Raw genomic sequence first — 18734 nt, forward strand, 5'->3', positions numbered from 1 at the left:
TTTCCCTTGAGAATTGGTCACATTTTGCTAATTGTTTGTTATGTTGAATAATTTTGGATTCTATCTTAGATAGGGGTGATTGTTTTGTTCCTTTTAATCTTTGTTTATCATGTAATAAACCTAGTTAGATTCAAACCACTAGTTTTGTCTTGCCTTCTGTGGGTGTTGATTCCGGTTGGTTCGCTGTTCAAAGCCTTTGCTGTGCTTGTTTGCATCTGTGTTGTGTATGCACCATTTGGGGGTTAATTTGAGACTTTAGTCTTGAGTGATGGTTTAAGTCTTTGTGCAGTTTTCAGAGCTCTCCTGTTTTACGGTTGTCTCCATGCATTTGTCACCCAGGTGTTAGACTTGAGCTGTGGTTGAAATCTTAGTTTTGTTCAGTTCTTAAAGCTTTGGTGTGAGGCTTTGCTTTCCCTTGTACACACAGCTCTTGGATGAGATCAGGACTTCTGGAGTTTTGTATGCCATTGGGACAGAGTCTTATGAAAAAAGAGCAGGGACAAAAAAGAAACTCACTGGTGTATGGGCTGCTTCTCCACTTTTTGACTCACCTTCAGAGTCTACCTGCTTTTTTTCTTTTTAACTTGTCAGAGTCCTAAGTAGCTGCTTTATATAATTTGTCCAGAGTTTTTAGCTGCAATAATCAGCAGGAGACAGGGGCTGTAGTAGACATACTCCACTGTGGCTAGACATGGAAACCTTGATTTCATTCGTTCTTTCTTTTATCTTTATTATTTCTGTTCTTCTGCTAGTTTGAATGTAATTTTCTCTTTTCCTAGTTTCATAAGGTAGAAGCTTAGATCACTGATTTGATAGCTTTCCTTTCTAATATAAGCATTGTGAATGTTATGACTGCCTCTAAGTACTGATTTAGCTGTTTTAGCCTGTGTATTTGTGGTGTTACTGAAATACAAAAAAATGCATGTATTTAAAGTGCATAATTGGATAAGTTTTGACATGCACACACCCAAGAATCCATCACCACAGTCAAGATAGTGAAGTCATAGAGTGAGCTAGGAAGTATTCCATCCCCTCTTTAGTTCTTTGGAAGAATTTGTATGGAATTGGTGTTATTTCTTCCTTAAAAGTTTGATAGAATTCCCCAGCGAACTCATCTGGGCCTGGAGTTTTCTTTGTGGGAAGGCATTAAACTACAAGGTCAATTTCTTTAACAGATATTGGGTTATTCAGATTATTTCTTCATGAACAAACTTTGGTAACTTGTCTTTCAAGGAGTTTGTCCATTTCACCTAAGTTGTCAAATGTATTGGCATAAATTTGTTCACAATATTTCCTTAGTATCCTTTTAATTTCTGAGGGTGTGTGGTAGTCTCATTTTAGTTAAAAAAAAAGTCTAATCACATGTAGAAGTGAAAACTATGAACTTCATTTAAAGGGAAATCTCTCCCCCAGCTAATGCCTGCTTCAGTGCTTCAGGCTGGAGTTTTTAGTAGCAAAGGAAGCATGCTCAGCTTTTTCTTTCTTTACTCCCCCTCACTCCCCTACGCAACAACTAGGCCATCTCTGGCTCCTTGGGTGAAGCAAGTGAGGAAGGAAGGACATACAAAGGACAAAAACAGTTTGCCCTAACCGATAAAGATGTGATCTGTTATCGATGCCCTCTGCATGTGGCAGATTTCCAAAGACTGATTCTTCCTGTCCCTGGCATGTTTATGGTTTCCTTGGAGACATCCCAGCTAGGAACCTTGACTGCAGTTTCCTCAGTATAGGCAGTGCCTCTTTTCCAATAAATTATTTAATATATCTCCTCCCCACCCTCACCCTGCAGCACCATTGTATACTTCCAACCTCTTTTTGCTGAGGTCACCTGGATACTAGCAGAAAGCTCTCTCTCCAAAGTAACCCAATCCTGTTCCTATCCAGAGGGTCCACATCTAGCTTGTGGAGTATGTGTGTGTGGTGGGATCTGCACCTTGGTCTCTTCACCCCCCATGCAACCTCTTTTCTGCGGTCACAGACTGCCTAACCCTGCCTGTCACCTGTAGAGTTTTTCTAGGTGCAAATCAGGTGCCAAGTCCCCTGCATCCCCAAAACTCTACTGGGCGTATATCAAGCAAGTTGTCTCCTTGAAGTTTTTCTTCCTAGATTAGGGCTGAGGCGAATGCACTCCTCCCGCCCCTATTGTTAGAGAAAATGCCACAGCTTTCCAACAGCTCTCTCTGAAGAAAGTTTCTTCCTCAGCTTCTTCAACCTTAATACTCATAGTTTTAAGGTGTCTGTTACTGCTGAGGGACATTAAGTGGTTTTGGCCTACTCATTTTAAGTCCTGCAGAGGCCTCTGGACTGGGGAAGCACTTGGTAGTATTTTATTACCAGCCTTTGAAACAAAAAGAGTGGGGTTTTAAAAGTGTCTTTATTTTCTTGTGATGAGAACTTCTAAAAAATTGTTTATAAAACAATTTCATAATAGATTTTTTAATTGAGGTATAATTGATTTACGATGTTGTGTTAATTTCTGCTGTATGACAAAGTGATTCAGAGATACATATACACATACATATATGCATTCTCTTTTATATTCTTTTCCATTATGGTTTATCACAGGATATTAAATATAGTTCCCTGTGCTATACAGTAGGACCTTGTTGTTTATCCATTCTATATATAATAGTTTGCATCCACTAACACCAAACTCCCACTCCATCCCTCCCTCACCCCCCTTCCCCCTTGGCAACCACAGGTCTGTTCTCTATGTCTGTGAGTCTGCTTCTGTTTCGTAGATAGATTCATTTGTGTCATATTTGAGATTTCACATATACGTGGTATCATATGGTATTTGTCTTTCTCTTTCTGACCCTACTTCGCTTAGTATGATAATCTCTGGGTCCATTCATGTTGCTGCAAATGGCATTATTTCATTCTTTTTTATGGCTGAGTAGTATTCCATTGTATGTATGTACAATATACATACTTCTTTATCCAAGTGATGAGAACTTTTGAGATTCACTCTCTTAGCAACTTTCAAATGTGCAATACAGTATTATTAACTGTAGTCACCATGCTGTTACATGGGTTTTAATAAATATCATGTTAAACCAATTCCCTAAGAGCATGGATTGCAGCTGGGTGGGCAGATGTAGCTTCTCAAATATCTGAAATTTCAGCTTTTGAACAGGAAGTGTCAATGTAAAAATGCAAAGCTCTGTAACCTTATGCAGCCATACTGATGATACAGACAATGCATGACTCAGACCAGTGCTGCCCAATAGAACATTCTGCAGTGATGGCACTGTTCTCTCTCTCTAGAATTGTAGTATGGGCACACTCTTTACATTCTGGTAATCTGGTAAGTATGAGTTGGTATCTTATTATAATTTTCGTTTCCCTGATTATGAGTAAAAGTATTTGTCATTTCATATTTGGTGTTAACTGCTTGGATTTCCTCTTCTGTGACTTAACCTGTGCATATCCTTTATTTGTGTTTTTGTTGGGGTGTTTGTCTTTTTTGATTTATATAGATTCCTTTTTTAAACATCTTTATTAGAGTATAATTGCTTTACAATGGTGTGTTAGTTTCTGCTGTATAACAAAGTGAATCAGTTATACATAACACATGTTCCCATATCTCTTCCCTCCTGCGTCTCCCTCCCTCCCACCCTCCCTATCCCACGCCTCTAGGTGGTAACAAAGCACCGAGCTGATCACCCTGTGCTACGCAGCTATTTCCCACCAGCTATCCACTTCACGCTTGGTTGTGTATATATGTCCATGCCACTCTCTCACCTCGTCACAGCCTCCCCCTCCCCCTCCCCATATCCTCAAGTCCATTCTCTAGTAGGTCTGTGTCTTTATTCCCGTCTTACCTCTAGGTTCTTCATGACATTTTTTTTTTATTTCTTAGATTTCATATATATGTGTTAGCATACGGTATTTGTTTTTCTCTTTCTGACTTACTTCGCTCTGTATGACAGACTCTAGGTCCATCCACCTCACCACAAATAACTCAATTTCATTTCTTTTTATGGCTGAGTAATATTCCATTGTATATATGTGCCACATCTTCTTTATCCATTCATCTGTTGATGGACACCTAGGTTGCTTCCATGTCCTGGCTATTGTAAATAGAGCTGCAATGAACATTTTGGTACATGACTCTTTTTGAATTATAGTTTTCTCAGGGTATATGCCCAGTAGTGGGATTGCTGGGTCGTACAGTAGTTCTATTTGTAGTTTTTTAAGAAACCTCCATACTGTTCTCCATAGTGGCTGTATCACTTTACATTCCCACCAACAGTGCAAGAGTGTTCGCTTTTCTCCACACCCTCTCCAGCATTTATTGTTTGTAGATTTTTTGAATATGGTCATTCTGACCGGTGTGAGATGATATCTCATTGTAGATTTGATTTGCATTTCTCTAATGATGAATGATATTGAGCATTCTTTCATGTGTTTGTTGGCAATCTGTATGTCTTCTTTGGAGAAATGTCTATTTAGGTCTTCTGCCCATTTTTGGATTGCGTTGTTTGTTTTTCTGTTATTGAGCTGCATGAACTGCTTGTAAAGTTTAGAGATTAATCCTTTGTCAGTTGCTTCATTTGCAAATATTTTCTCCCATTCTGAGGGTTGGCCTTTGGTCTTGTTTATGGTTTCCTTTGCTGTGCAAAAGCTTTGAAGTTTCATTAGGTCCCATTTGTTTATTTTTGTTTTTATTTCCATTTCTCTAGGAGGTGGGTCAAAAAGGATCTTGCTGTGATTTATGTCATAGAGTGTTCGTGTGTAGTCAGTATCTTTTCTTTATCTTGGTTATTGCTGTTGTTTTTTTAATAGACGTTTTCATTGTAATTAGATTGATCAAGTTTTTTACTTTGTGCTTTTTGTATAATTTTATGTAACTTTTTTCTGACTGAGCTCATAAAGATGTTGTCATATAATTTTCTTCTAAAAGTTTCAAATTTTGCTTTTTATTTTCTTAAAATCTGCCTGGAATTTATTTTTATATAACTCATGAGAAAGGAAACTATTACATCACCTTATTTCCCCACGTGGACATCCACTTGTGTCATGCTGCATACTGAACCCTTTCAACAGTGGGGTATGATGCCCCTTCAGCTACAGGTCAAGTTCCATATCCATGTGGGTCTGTTCCCAGGCTATTTTGTTCCATTGGTCTGTTTGTCCCTTTGCCATTTGCATGTTTTTATAACTTTATTCTAATGAGTTAAAGTATTTAAAGCACTTAAAAGTGCCTGATACTGAGTGAATGCTATATAAATGTCAACTGTTACACACACCATTCTTACTGTTACTGATGTTGTAAATAGTTGGTGGGATGATTCTCCTTATCTCTTTGGACCCTTTGGTCTTCAAATAGGAATCATAGGATTAGTTTGTGAAGTTCCATGGAAAACTAGTAGGGATTTCAATTGCAATCGCACTGTGTTTGGAGATGAGTTGGAAGTAGGTTGGGGTTTGGTATCTTTATTGAATTTTACCATCAGTGAACTCTTATTCAACCTGTGTTTTCTGCCATTTAGTAATGTTTTGAACTTGTCTTCAGGAAGTGCTTGCACATGTTTTGTTAAATTTATTCCTAGATACCTCTTAGGTGTTATTGCAATTGTGATTGGGATCTTTTTTCCTATCATGGTTCCTAATTGGTTAATACTAATGTATGACAATGCAGTGATATTTATATATTCAACTTGTGTACAGAAACCTCTCTGAATGCTTTTATTAATACTAATAGTTTTTAGATTCTCTTGGGTCTTCTGTGTAAACAATTATCTTCATAAAAACAATTTTGTATTTTCCTGTCCAATTATACATTTTCTTTTTCTTCTCCCATTCTATTAGTCAGGGCCTGTAGTACAGTGTTTTAGATACAGTGATAGCAAATTCCTTGTTTGTTTCTGATTCTAATGGAAATAATGATGAGGACAATGCTAGAAATGTAATGATAGTCAATGTGTGAGCACTTGCTGTGTGCCACAAATGCAGTATTCTGTGTGCTTTATACACATTACAGAGTTTAATCCTCCAAATGACCCTGTAAAGGAGACTGGTTGTTATCCTCATTTTATAGATGAGAAACTGAGGCACAGAGAGAAAATATAACTTCTAAAACTTTCACCATTAAGTATATTTGCTGTGGTTTTTTGAAAGATACCTTTCATCAAAAGCTCCTTTTATATCCCTAGTTGACTAAGACTTTTTTTTAACATCTTTATTGGAGTATAATTACTTTACAATGGTGTGTTAGTTTCTGCTTTATAACAAAGTGAATCAGTTATACATGTACATCTGTTCCCATATCCCTTCCCTCTTGCGTCTCCCTCCCTCCCACCCTCCCTATCCCACCCCTCTAAGTGGTCACAAACCAGCTAACTGATCTCCCTGTGCTATGCGGCTGCTTCCCACTAGCTATCTATTTTACATTTGGTAGACAATGGAATATTACTCAGCCATAAAAAGAAATGAAATTGAGTTATTTGTAGTGAGGTGGATGGACCTAGAGTCTGTCATACAGAGTGAGGTAAGTCAGAAAGAGAAAAACAAATACCGTATGCTAACACATATATGTGGAATCTAAGGAAAAAAAAAGGTCATAAAGTACCTAGGGGTAAGACGGGAATAAAGACACAGACCTACTAGAGCATGGACTTGAGGATATGGGGAGGGGGAAGGGTAAGCTGTGACAAAGTGAGAAAGTGACTAAGACTTTTTAAAATAAAATCATGAATGTGTGTTGTATTTTCTCAAATACTTATTTTCTGCATCTATTGGGAAGATAATTTTTTTGTCCTTTAATCTATTAATGTGGTGGATTATATTAATAGATTTTCTCATGTTGAACTGTTCTTGCATTCCTGCACTAAAACCTACTTAGTTGTAAAACATTTTTTAAATTAATTGAATTCAGTTTACTCATATTTAATTTCAGAGTTTTCCGTTAATGTTCAGAAGTGAGGCAGATCTTAGATTTTCTTTTCTTATACTCTACTCTAACTCTGGTATCTATGGTTATCCTAGCTGCATAAAAGAGACTGGGTACTCTTCCCTTTTTTTTTTTTTTTCCTAGTTTCTGAAACTGCACTGACTGGAGTATACCTGTTCTTAAGAGTTTGATAGCAATCATTTACAACAACATCTGGATAAGAGGCCCCTTTTTAGGGCAAGACTTTTGATTACCTAGTGAATTTTATAGTTATTTAAAATAATTACTGATTTATTCATGTTTTCTGTATCTTCTGTCAATTCTGGTCATTTTTTTAGACAATTATGTTTCATCTGAGATTTCAAATTTACTGACCCAAGGCAGTAGTCTCTTTTGATTTAAAAAAAGTTTAATTTTTATCAAATTAAATCATGCCCGAGGTTTAAAGAATAAAATAAATGTGATAAAACTATAATGAATGTCAAGGGCATGATAGTGTACTTGGTCTTAGCCAAAAGGCTGAGAAGCAGTCAGGGCATGACAAACATAAAAATTCAGAATAGTGATTATCTGAGAAGAGAATGAAATGGGCACATGAAGAACTTCAAAGGTAAAAATAATTTGTTTTTTAATGAGTGGTGGACGTGCAGATACTTTTTGGTATCTCTGTTCTTTATAATTTACATATATCTTACAAAAATTATTTAAAATTTTCTGCTTTGGAAGATGAAGATTTAGCTCACTTCATTGTTTTTGCCACTCATACACATACAAACACACAAAGACTTCTTTTTTGAATATTTTTTTTCTTTTTTATTGAAGTATAGTTGATTTACAATATTATATTAGTTTTAGGTGTACAACACAGTGATTTGATATTTTTATAGAATACTCCATTTAAAGTTATTATAAAATACTGACTGTATTCCCTGTGTGTACATTACATCCCTGTGTTGTATTTATTTTATACCTTGTGGTTTTTATCTCTTAATCCCCTGCTCCTATCTGGCCCCTCCCCCTTCCCTCTCCCAATTGGTAACAACTAAATTGTTCTCAGTATCTGTCAGTCTGTTTCTGTTTTGTTATATTCATTTGTTTTAATTTTTAGATTCCACATTAAAGCAAAAACATATGGTATTTGTCTTTCCCTGTCTGACTTATTTCACTAAGCATAATACCCTCCAGGCCCATCCATGTTCTTACAGATGGAAAATTTTCATTCCTTTTTATAGCTAAGTAATATTCCATTGCATGTATGTGTGTGTGTGTATGTATGTGTGTGTGTGTGTGTGTGTATCTTCCTTATCCATTCATCTGTTGATGGACACTTAGGTTGCTTCCATGTCTTGGCTATTGTAAATAATGTTGCTATGAACATTGACATGCATGTATCTTTTCAAATAGTGTTTTCGTTTTCTTCAGATGTATACCCAGGAGTGGAATTACTGGATCATATGGTAGTTTCTATTTTTGACTTTTTGAGGAACCTCCATAGTGTCTTCCATAGTGGCTGAACCAGTTTGCATTCCCGCCAACAGTGTATGAGGGTCCCCTTTTCTTCACATCCTCACCAACATTTGTTATTTGTGTTCTTTTTGATGGTAGCCATTCTGACAGGTGTGAGGTGATATCTCATTGTGATTTTTATTTGCATTTCCCTGATGATTAGTGATGTTGAATATCTTTTCACGTGCCTGTTGGCCATCTCTATTTCTTCTTTGGAACACAAATACTTCTTGTTCTCCCATGTTCCCAATATGATTATACCATAAATTTGGTTTACATCAGTACTACTGTTTACAATATAATGACTATATAAATACTATAGACAGCTTAGCCATGTAGTCATCTATGATTAATTTACCTTTTCTGCATAACTTTTAGTTTCGTTTGGTTAAAAATTGTCGTTTCTTTCATTTGCTTCTTTTGCTATGTACTTATCACCAGTTTAACTTAAACATGACCAGTTGACTAGAGTGATTCTGAATGCTTTCAGAGCTTCAAGTGTCCCATCAATGTCATACCCCTGAGTTTCTCCGGAGGCCTCTGACCACTTCCTTCTGGGTGGATTATCCTCATTCCTGTTTGCTCAGCTACCATCCTGACATCTCTTCACCATCATTCTGGGAATTCCCTCCATTTCTGCATTGTTGGATTCCTTCGTTTGCTTTATGCCATGCCTTTTTCCACATTTCACTGGAGCACATTCTTCCAGTACTTTCCTAAGAAAGAATGTAGGTCCATGGGAGGTAAATTTTTTGAGATTTTTTAATATCTGAAAGTGTTGAATCCTCATCCAAGATGGAGAGTTGAGCTTGGTTGGGGTAGAGTTCTAGGATGGACATTTCTTTCCCTTAGACTTTTGAAGGCATTGTTCCATTGTCTTCTGATTGTAATTTTCCTTTTGAGAACTCTGAAGCCTATTCTGATTATTGATACTTGGTATCATTTTTTTTCTATCTGTAAGCTTGTAAGATTTTTTCCCCTTTATTTCAATGCTTGCTGACATTTCTTCACGTGTCCTAATAGGGGGTTCATTTTCACCAGCATTGCTGGGCACTTGGTAGAGGAGACAAATCCCCTCAGGGATAGTTGCTCCTTTCTCGTGCAAAGCCAAGATGCTACAGGGCTAGACAGCTGCAATTCAAGTCCAAGCGGCAAGTAAGGCTTTTTAGAAAGCCCTTTTCACTTTGTCTGTGGGAGATTCCAAGTTGACCCACTAAAAATAGGCACCTCCAGGCATCTAGTCACCCAGAAGAAAATCAGGTGTTCAGTGCCCCAAGCAGGCAAAAATCATCTTATCAACATAGGGAACATTCCACAATCTGCATTCCCAAACTTCAGGCAGGAGCCAGGCCTGACATGTTAACACTTTGCTGCACATTACCTTTACTGGTGCTGTTTATTTCTTCATGGGGATTGGAGTTACCAGATACTGTCCCTTCTTTCTTGGAGCCGAGCTCCAAGTTAGGTCAAGTAGTAACAGTACTCTGGAGATGAGGCTTTTGGTGGAACTCCCTTCAGTTGCTGTGACAATGCCAGTTTTCACTGCTTCCGGACCACAGAGCTGAGGAGCCAGGGGTTTGGGGTGGAGGTGGGGGTGGGGGAAAGTAGCACCAAGTGGAAAACCACACACTTGGCTGCTCTTAGTGAGGTTCACTGGTTCTTCTTGAATAAATGCTTTTTAATCTGTTGTGTGCCTTTGATTAATTTCCAAAGTCCTGAAATGACAGATTTTGATAATTTTGCCAGTATTTTCATTGCTTTTATGGGGAAGAGGATTTACTAAGGTCCTCACTCCACTGTTCCAGAAGCCCCGCCTTAAGGCATTTCTCTTAAAACTGCAGAAAAGTATAGAAAATCATAGTCATAACAAATACCCTTGTAGTTAACTCCCAGAATTAGCAAATGCTAAGATTTTGTCATTTGGTGGCGGTGGTTTTTTGTTTATAAAAGAACTAGAGGTTTACAATTAAAGGTGAAGCCTCCCTTTTCCTCTCCTGAATCCTGCTCCCTTCATTCCCACCCCAGGCAAACAATATCATGAATTTGGTGCGTTATCTTTCTAACCCATGTTTTTAAACTTTTACTACATAAATTTGCATCTGTAATCAGTATAGCATTCTTTTTTGTAAATTTACCAGATTAGTGCTCTAGAACCATAGGGGTCTTTCTACAACTTTTTTTCAGTATTCATTGTTACCCTTTGAGTTTAGCTATGCTGATATGTTAGATTTAGTTCATTCATTTTTCACTCCTGCATAGCATTCCAACATCTGAATATCACAGTCCATCAATCCAAGCCTCTATTGCTGGGCATTTGGTTGTTTCTAATATCTTGTTGCCATTCTTTTACATGTACATATTTGCAGAATTTCTCTCTGGTATAAGTGGAATACATAGTAGGGTATATACATTTTCAACATTACTAGATGTATAACCTTTTTTCTGTCATAAATAGAAACAATTTGCCTTGTATATTTAAGAGTTTTGCATCTATGTAAGTGAAATTCCTTTATAATATTGTCATATTCTGTCCTTACTTGCTTTTGGCATCCAGGTCATTCTGTTTTGTATAACATAAGCATTGTTTTACCAATTTTCCTTTGGTTAAGTGCCAGGTATATTTCTATGATTTTATTTTCAACATTTCTTTCTTTTTGCTCTAATTGTCTTTTGAAAACTTACAGCTGATTTTTAAAAGTACAATTTAATATGGTTGGCCTATAATTAATGGGGTTAATACTTATTTATTGTACTACTACTTTATTTGTATTTCTTATTTTATTGTATTTTCTAGATATCCTTTACCTCTTTTTTCCTGCCTTTGCTGGATTTTCTTTACCCTCCCCCCTGCCTTTTTCCCCTTTGGTCATTTTCCTCCTGAATAATTCAATACTAAGCATTATTCTTAGCAGGCTTTGTGTGTGGCAAATTCTCTGTCTTTTCTTGTCCAAAAACATCTTTTTTGTCATCTTCCATTGCAATAATTTATCTGGGGATAGAGTTCTGAGGTGACATCTTCTCTTAGGACTTTGAAAATATGTAATCTTTTGGCTTCTTTTTTAGCTGATGAAATCTATTGCTGACTTAATTGTTTCTTTATAGGTGATTTTTAAAATTTCTTCATGGTAGCTTTCAATACATACTTTCTTAAAGTCTTACAGTTACACAGAACTGTGGCTAGGTGCAGATTTGCTTTTATTTACCACACTCAGGACTCTGGACATTTAAGAGTAGGATACATGCCTTTCTTCCATACCAGAAAACTGCCAGTCATTGTTTCTTCAAATATTGCCTAGATTGGGGGTCCCCCAAGACCACTACCACATTCAGAGATTCTCGAGAGGGACTCCCAGGACTTGGCATCTAGTTGTATTTACAGCTAAAATTTATTACAGTGATATAGTAAGGATATACAACTAGAGCATAAGGGAAAAAGACATTAGCAGAATCTGGAGGACTCCATGTACAGGGTTCCTTATGCTCTCTCCCTCCCACCTAGGGTCACACAGGGCACACTTCTCCCAGCAGTGAAAGTGCAGCAACATGTGTGTGATGTTTATGCCCAGGGAAGCCCATTAGAGACTCAGTCAGTGTCCTCACATCACAGACTGCCTAGCACATACCAAACTTCCAGACCCCCAGAAGGAAAGGAAATGTTCTGCTTAAATCACATTGTTTGTACAAGCAGCCGTATCAGTTAGGCAGTGGTGGGGACATTCCTGAACTCCAGATTCCCAGATGGCAGCCAAGGGCCAACCTTGCAAGCTGCCCGTTCTAAGTATAGCAGTCTCAGGGTTGCTCTGTTAACCCGTTTCTTGGCATATTGCCCCCTCTCCCTTTTTCTCTAGTCTTCTATTTGGATTTGCTATTAAACCTATTTTGGAACTTATAATTTCTCTATTTCTCCTACCATATTTCCATTGTTAGCTCTTCATGCCACACTTTGGGTGATTTCTCAAGATCTGTCATCTAATTTGTTAAACCTGTCTTTATCTGTGACTAGATAGAAGTAGTAGTTAGAAGTTCAACTTCTATCTACTGTTCAACCTCTTTATTTAGAGTTTTAAAAATAATGCCTGTATATAATTTTCCTAGTTTTTTCCCCCATAGTCTAGTTCTTACCTTATTTCTTTGAATAGTTGAAATATATTTATTTTGAAGTTCACATGGTTCTACTAGCTACAGTTCTAGGAATGGGAGTATCTTTAAATGTATCTGCTGATTCTCTTTCATGATGGGTCATTTCCTTGTGAAGTTGTTAATTTTTTACTGTGAACTCTTCAGTGAAAATTGGTATTCCATAGATATCCTGTGAGTCCTAAGCTATAAAAACACAAGAATATATCTTTTGGAAAGCTTGCCACTACTAGGAACCTACTAATACAGGACCAATTTTTAGTTTAATTTTTCAGCTTATGGGCTCTGTACTACACTTATAATGATTTGCATTGAGTTACAGAACTAGGCTTTTGATTTTTTTAATTTTATTAAAGTATAGGTGATTTACAATGTTGTGTTTAATTTCTTCTGTACAGCACAGTAACTCAGTTATACATATATATTCTTTTCCATTATGGTTTATGACAGGATATTGAATATAGTTCCCTGTGCTATACAGTAGGACCTTGTTGTTTATCCATTCTATACATAATAGTTTGCATCTGCTAGTACCAAACTCCCAATCCATCCCTCCCCCGTGCCCCCTCCACCTTGGCACAGAAACCCTGGAACAGAACACAAGTCTGTTCTCTATGTCTGTGAGTCTGTTTCTGTTTCATAGATAGGTTCATTTGTGTCATATTTTAGATTCTACATATAAGTGATATCATATGGTATTTGTCTTTCTCTTTCTGACTTCACTTAGTATGATAATCTCTAGGTCCATCCATGTTGCTTCAAATGGCATTATTTCATTCTTTTTATGGCTGAGTAATATTTCAGTGTGTGTGTGTGTGTATGCCACATCTTCTTTATCCATTCATCTGTCAATGGACATTTAAGTTGCTTCCATATCTTGGCTATTATTAATAGTGCTGCTATGAACATAGGCATGCATGTATCCTTTTGAATTATAGCTTTGTCCAGATATATGCCCAGGAGTGGGATTGCTGGATCATATAACAACTCTATTTTTAGTTTTTAGAGGAACCTCCATACTGTTCTCCATAGTGGCTGCACCAAGTTACATTCCCACCAACAGTATAGAAGGGTTCCCTTTTTTCCACATCCTAATGCAGCTTTTGTTATTTGTAGAATTTTTAATGATGGCCATTCTGACCGGTGTGAGGTGGTACCTCATTGTAGTTTTGATTTGCATTTCTCTAATAATTAGCGATGTTGAGCATCTTTTCATGTGCCTATTGGCCATCTGTATGTCTTCTTTGGAGAAATGTCTATTTAGGTCTTCTGCCCATTTTTTTTATTAGGCCGTTTGTTTTTTTTTGTTATTGAGTTGTATGAGCTCTTTGTATATTTTGGAAATTAAGCCCTTGTTGGTCACGTCATTTGGAAATATTTTCTCCCATTTTGTAGGTTGTCTTTTCATTTTGTTTATGGTTTCCTTTGCTGTGCAAAAGCTTATGTTTGATTAGGTTCCATTTGTTTATTTCTGCTTTCATTTCTATTGCCTTGGTAGACTGACCTAAGAAAACATTGGTAGGATTTATGTCAGAGAATGTTCTCTTCTAGGAGTTTTATGGTGTCATGTCTTATATTTAAGTCTTTAAGCCATTTTGAGTTTATTTTTGTGTGTGGTGTGAGGGTGTGTTCTAACTTCATTGATTTACATGCAGCTGTCCAACTTTGCCAAAGCACCTTGCTGAAGAGACTGTCTTTTCTCCATTGTATATTCTTGCCTGCTTTGTCAAAAATTAATTGACTGTAGGTGTGTGAGTTTATTTCTGGGCTCTCTACTCTGTTCCATTGATTCATATATCTGTTTTTGTGCCAATATCATGCTGTTTTGATTACTGTGGCTTTGTAGTATTGTCTGAAGTCTGGGAGGGTTTTGCCTCCTACTTTGTTCTTTTTTCTCAGGATTGCTTTGGCAATTCTGGGTCTTTTATGGTTCCATATAAATTTTAGGATTATTTGTTCTAGTTCTGTGAAAAATGTCATGGGTAATTTGATAGGGCTCGCATTAAATCTATAGGTTGCTTTGGGTAGTATGGCCATTTTAACAATTCTTCCAATCCAAGACAATGGGATATTTTTTCTTCAAATCCTCTTCAGTTTCCTTTATCAATGTTTTATAGTTCTCAGCATATAAGTCTTTCACCTCTTTGGTCAAGTTTATTCCTAAGTATTTCATTTTTTTGATGTGATTTTAAAAGGGCTTGTTTATTTACTTTCCCTTTCTGATATTTCACTGTTAGTGTAAAGAAATGTAACTGATTTCTGGATGTTAATCTTGTATCCTGCTACCGTGCTGAATTTATCAGTTCTAGTAGTTTTTGTGTGCAGTCTTTAGGGATTTCTATATATAGTATCATATCAGGCTTTTGATTTCTTATATATAATATCCTTCTTTCCAATTTCCTTGACCAGTGGGGAGTCTTTCTAGTTCCTGTTTAACACACATGGATGCCCTTGTGGCTCCTACTTTAAGTGCAGATTATATTCTAGTTTCCTGATCATTTGTGCCCTGTGGTCTGGATTCCCCTGCAAATCTTCAACCTTCAGTTTCTGTTCACCCCATCACTTTAAACTCTCACTTCAGTTTTGACACCTAAAAACTTTCTTTTCTTGGTTTTGGGCTTGACTGGGTATTAAATTATTTTCTGTTAAATATGGGCCAGCATTTCTTTGTATTTACAGTTGAGGGAGGTGGTGGTGGTGGAGCATAGGGAGGGTTCATCCACATCAGCTCAGGTCCATTAATAGGAGTTCACAGCAGGGCATTTATGAATTAATTTTATGCCATAACATTATAGTAGAAATATTTATAAGTTTGATGATTCATTGCATTTTTTCCCTAGAATTCTGGCAAGTTAGTGACCCAATAGATAATCACAAGGAAAGCCAAGACAAACCTCTGTGGCAAGCTGCATCCATTGATAAGGAAACACTGAAGGATGGAAGTGGCCAAAAATTCAGAACATACAGAAAAATCATTTATCCAAGCACAAACTTTGTTTCTGTAAGACAAAGACTCCCTAGCTATGATTCATGGGGAAAGTGTTCAAAACATAATTTAAATTTTCTTAGTCAAAGTAGAAGCTATGTAAGAAAGAAAGATGATGAATGTAAGGCATATTGGAAATTATGCTTCCATTCTAATCTTGATAAAGCTCAACCTGGAGAGAAATTCTTTGAGCCTAATGAACATGGAAAAGCCCTCCACCATAAGCAAACCCTTAATAAAAGTCCAAGAATTCAAATTGGGGAGAAATTCTATAAATGTTCTGAATGTGGAAAAGTGTTTATCCAGAAAGCAAACCTTGTTGTACATCAGAGAACTCACACTGGAGAGAAACCTTATGAATGCTGTGAATGTGCAAAAACCTTCAGCCAGAAGTCAACCATCATTGCACACCAGAGAACTCATACAGGGGAGAAGCCGTATGAATGCAGTGAATGTGGGAAAACATTTATCCAGAAGTCAACTCTGATTAAACATCAGCGAACTCATACAGGAGAGAAACCATCTGTATGTGGTGAATGTGCAAAAGCTTTTAAGAGTTCATATCACCTTATTAGACATGAAAAAACACACATTAGACAAGCATTTTATGAAGCTATCAAATGTGGTAAGTCCAGCCTTACACATCAAAGGACTCATACAGGTGAGAAACCTGAGTGCAATAAACATGGGAAAGCCTTTGATGAGACACCCACCCCCATTAAACATCAAGGAACTCATACAAAAGAGAAACCTTATGAGTGCAGTAAATGCGGAAAAGGCTTCAGGGGAAAGTCACATCTTTCTGTTCATCAGAGAGTTCATACAGGAGAGAAACCCTATGAATGCAGCATATGTGGGAAGACTTTCAGTGGAAAAATCACACCTCTCTGTCCATCATAGAACTCATACAGGAGAGAAACCTTATGAATGAAGAAGATGTGGGAAAGCATTTGGTGAGAAGTCAACCCTTATTGTACATCAGAGAACTCATACAGGAGAAAAACCCTATAAATGCAACGAATGTGGGAAAGCCTTCAGTGAAAAGTCACCACTGACTAAACATCAGAGAATTCATACAGGAGAGAGACCCTATGAATGCAGTGACTGTAGGAAAGCATTCAGTAGGAAGTCAACTCTCATTAAACATCAGAGAATTCATACAGGAGAAAAACCCGATGAATGTAGTGAATGTGGCAAAGCCTTCAGTGTGAAATCAACTCTCATTGTACATCACAGAACTCATACAGGAGAGAAACCTTATGAATGCAGAGAATGTGGCAAAGCCTTCAGTGGGAAGTCAACTCTCATTAAATATCAGAAAAGTCATACAGGAGAGAAAACCTATTAATATACTTTACTGTGAGATAATTTCACTAGTTATACCTCATTATATTATATATCAATTCATCCTGGGGAGTAACCTTATAAATATCAAAAAATGTCAAAGACTCTTCATATATTTAATGTTCATTTAACTTAATAAAAGGAACAGAAGTATAATTCCAGAAGCATATAATAAATGTGATCAATTTTTCACCCAGAATTCTTACACAAGTGGAGAACTGTATACCAGAGAATTCAAAAGTGGCAAAACTGTGAATATACTGATCTGGAAAAGACTTTAGAAAGAATTTAAATGTCCTTGCCTGTCAGAGTATTTATGCTGAGGAAAAACAAAGAACTTAATGAGTTTAGAAAACTGTGTTAGAAATTATGAGAGAAATATGTTCCATAGTCTATACCACACATTTTGTGTGAAAGGTGCAGAGGCTGCAAACAAGCACTCAATCATTAAGATATGTTCACTGTGGAGTAGAGGATGACATTTTGAAAGAAAAATATAAAGCAAAAATTGTTAATCCTAGCTAGGGCAAACTCCCAGTTTACTTCTTAAACAAAATAGAAAAATTGCTTCCTTAAGTGGTGTGACGGAGGATGAGTCATCATGATCCCTGAAACAAAGGAGCTCAAACAGGAGATCTTACACATATTTATCAACACTTTCAGTGAAAAAATGCAAACCCCTTACAGAAAAGGCATATATTAAGCTTTGACACACCTCACTTAGGAACAGTGCTTACAACTTAATATTTAAGGGTAATCATTTTATGGTTACATTTATGCCTCATTTTATTAGTCAATAAAAGGTCTTTAATTTTCAGCTTATCTCCCTTAACACAATACTATTTAAAATAGAAAAAACTGAATTGAATATCCAATAGTCAATTGATTAAAAACTGACATATCAATAAGATAGAATAGTGTGCACTAATTAAAAATTTTCTCATGTTTGAGGATTTGGGGAAATGTTCATGGTAATTGGCTAAGTGAAAAAACATAAAACAATGTACCACATAATTTACATTATTAAAAAAATATGTCAAGGATGGATAATGCACCAGTATATCAGTGACTCTGGCTGACAGAAAAGTAGCAGTTTATGCTGAGTAAAATTATTTGCACATATATATGTATACAAATATATTTGTTTTATATTTGTATCTGTTTTAGGTATGTGTGTATAGGTAGACACAGAACAAAAAGCTCAGAAGGAAATACAACAAATTATTAAGCAGATTATCCAGATTACCACTTGGGTGGTAGGATTATTGATTTTTTAATTTTTTAAATGTCATCTGCAGAAACTACCAATAAAATGATCTTGTGCATACTTGATTCTGTCTTCGAATCCATTTTCCCATTCAGCTTTGTCTTTAATATGTGACACCATTCTCTTCTTAAAATGACCCCATTTTCATATATGTCTATATATTCCCTATTCCTTTTCCATGTGGTTGTCTGAGTGTATGGTTTTGAGTATATGTTTTGCATCTTAAAAATGGGTATCCTGTGATTGTAATATCTGTATGTGATTTTTTTGGATAAAAATAAGTTATCTCCATAGTTCTTTACTCTGTAACCACTGAATATTGTTACATAAATTATCAGCTAACAAACTTTACAGGTGAGGAGAGAGGTAGTAAATGGTCCAACTGCTAAGTATATGAATTCCAGTTATACACTAGGAGACTGAGGAAATCACCACTGGGTGGGTCTGCATGTGCAGTGGGCCACTGTGAATCAGGTTTAAGCCAGGACTCAATGTAACACCTGTACCCAGTAAGCCCCCACTCTTAACAGGAGGGCCATGGTGATGCTTTGCATGTCTGGGTATTAATGTCAACTTAGAAAGTTGTGTCCAATAGTCCT

Source organism: Hyperoodon ampullatus (genome assembly GCF_949752795.1).
Source record: "Hyperoodon ampullatus genome assembly, chromosome: X".
NCBI lineage: Eukaryota > Metazoa > Chordata > Mammalia > Artiodactyla > Ziphiidae > Hyperoodon > Hyperoodon ampullatus.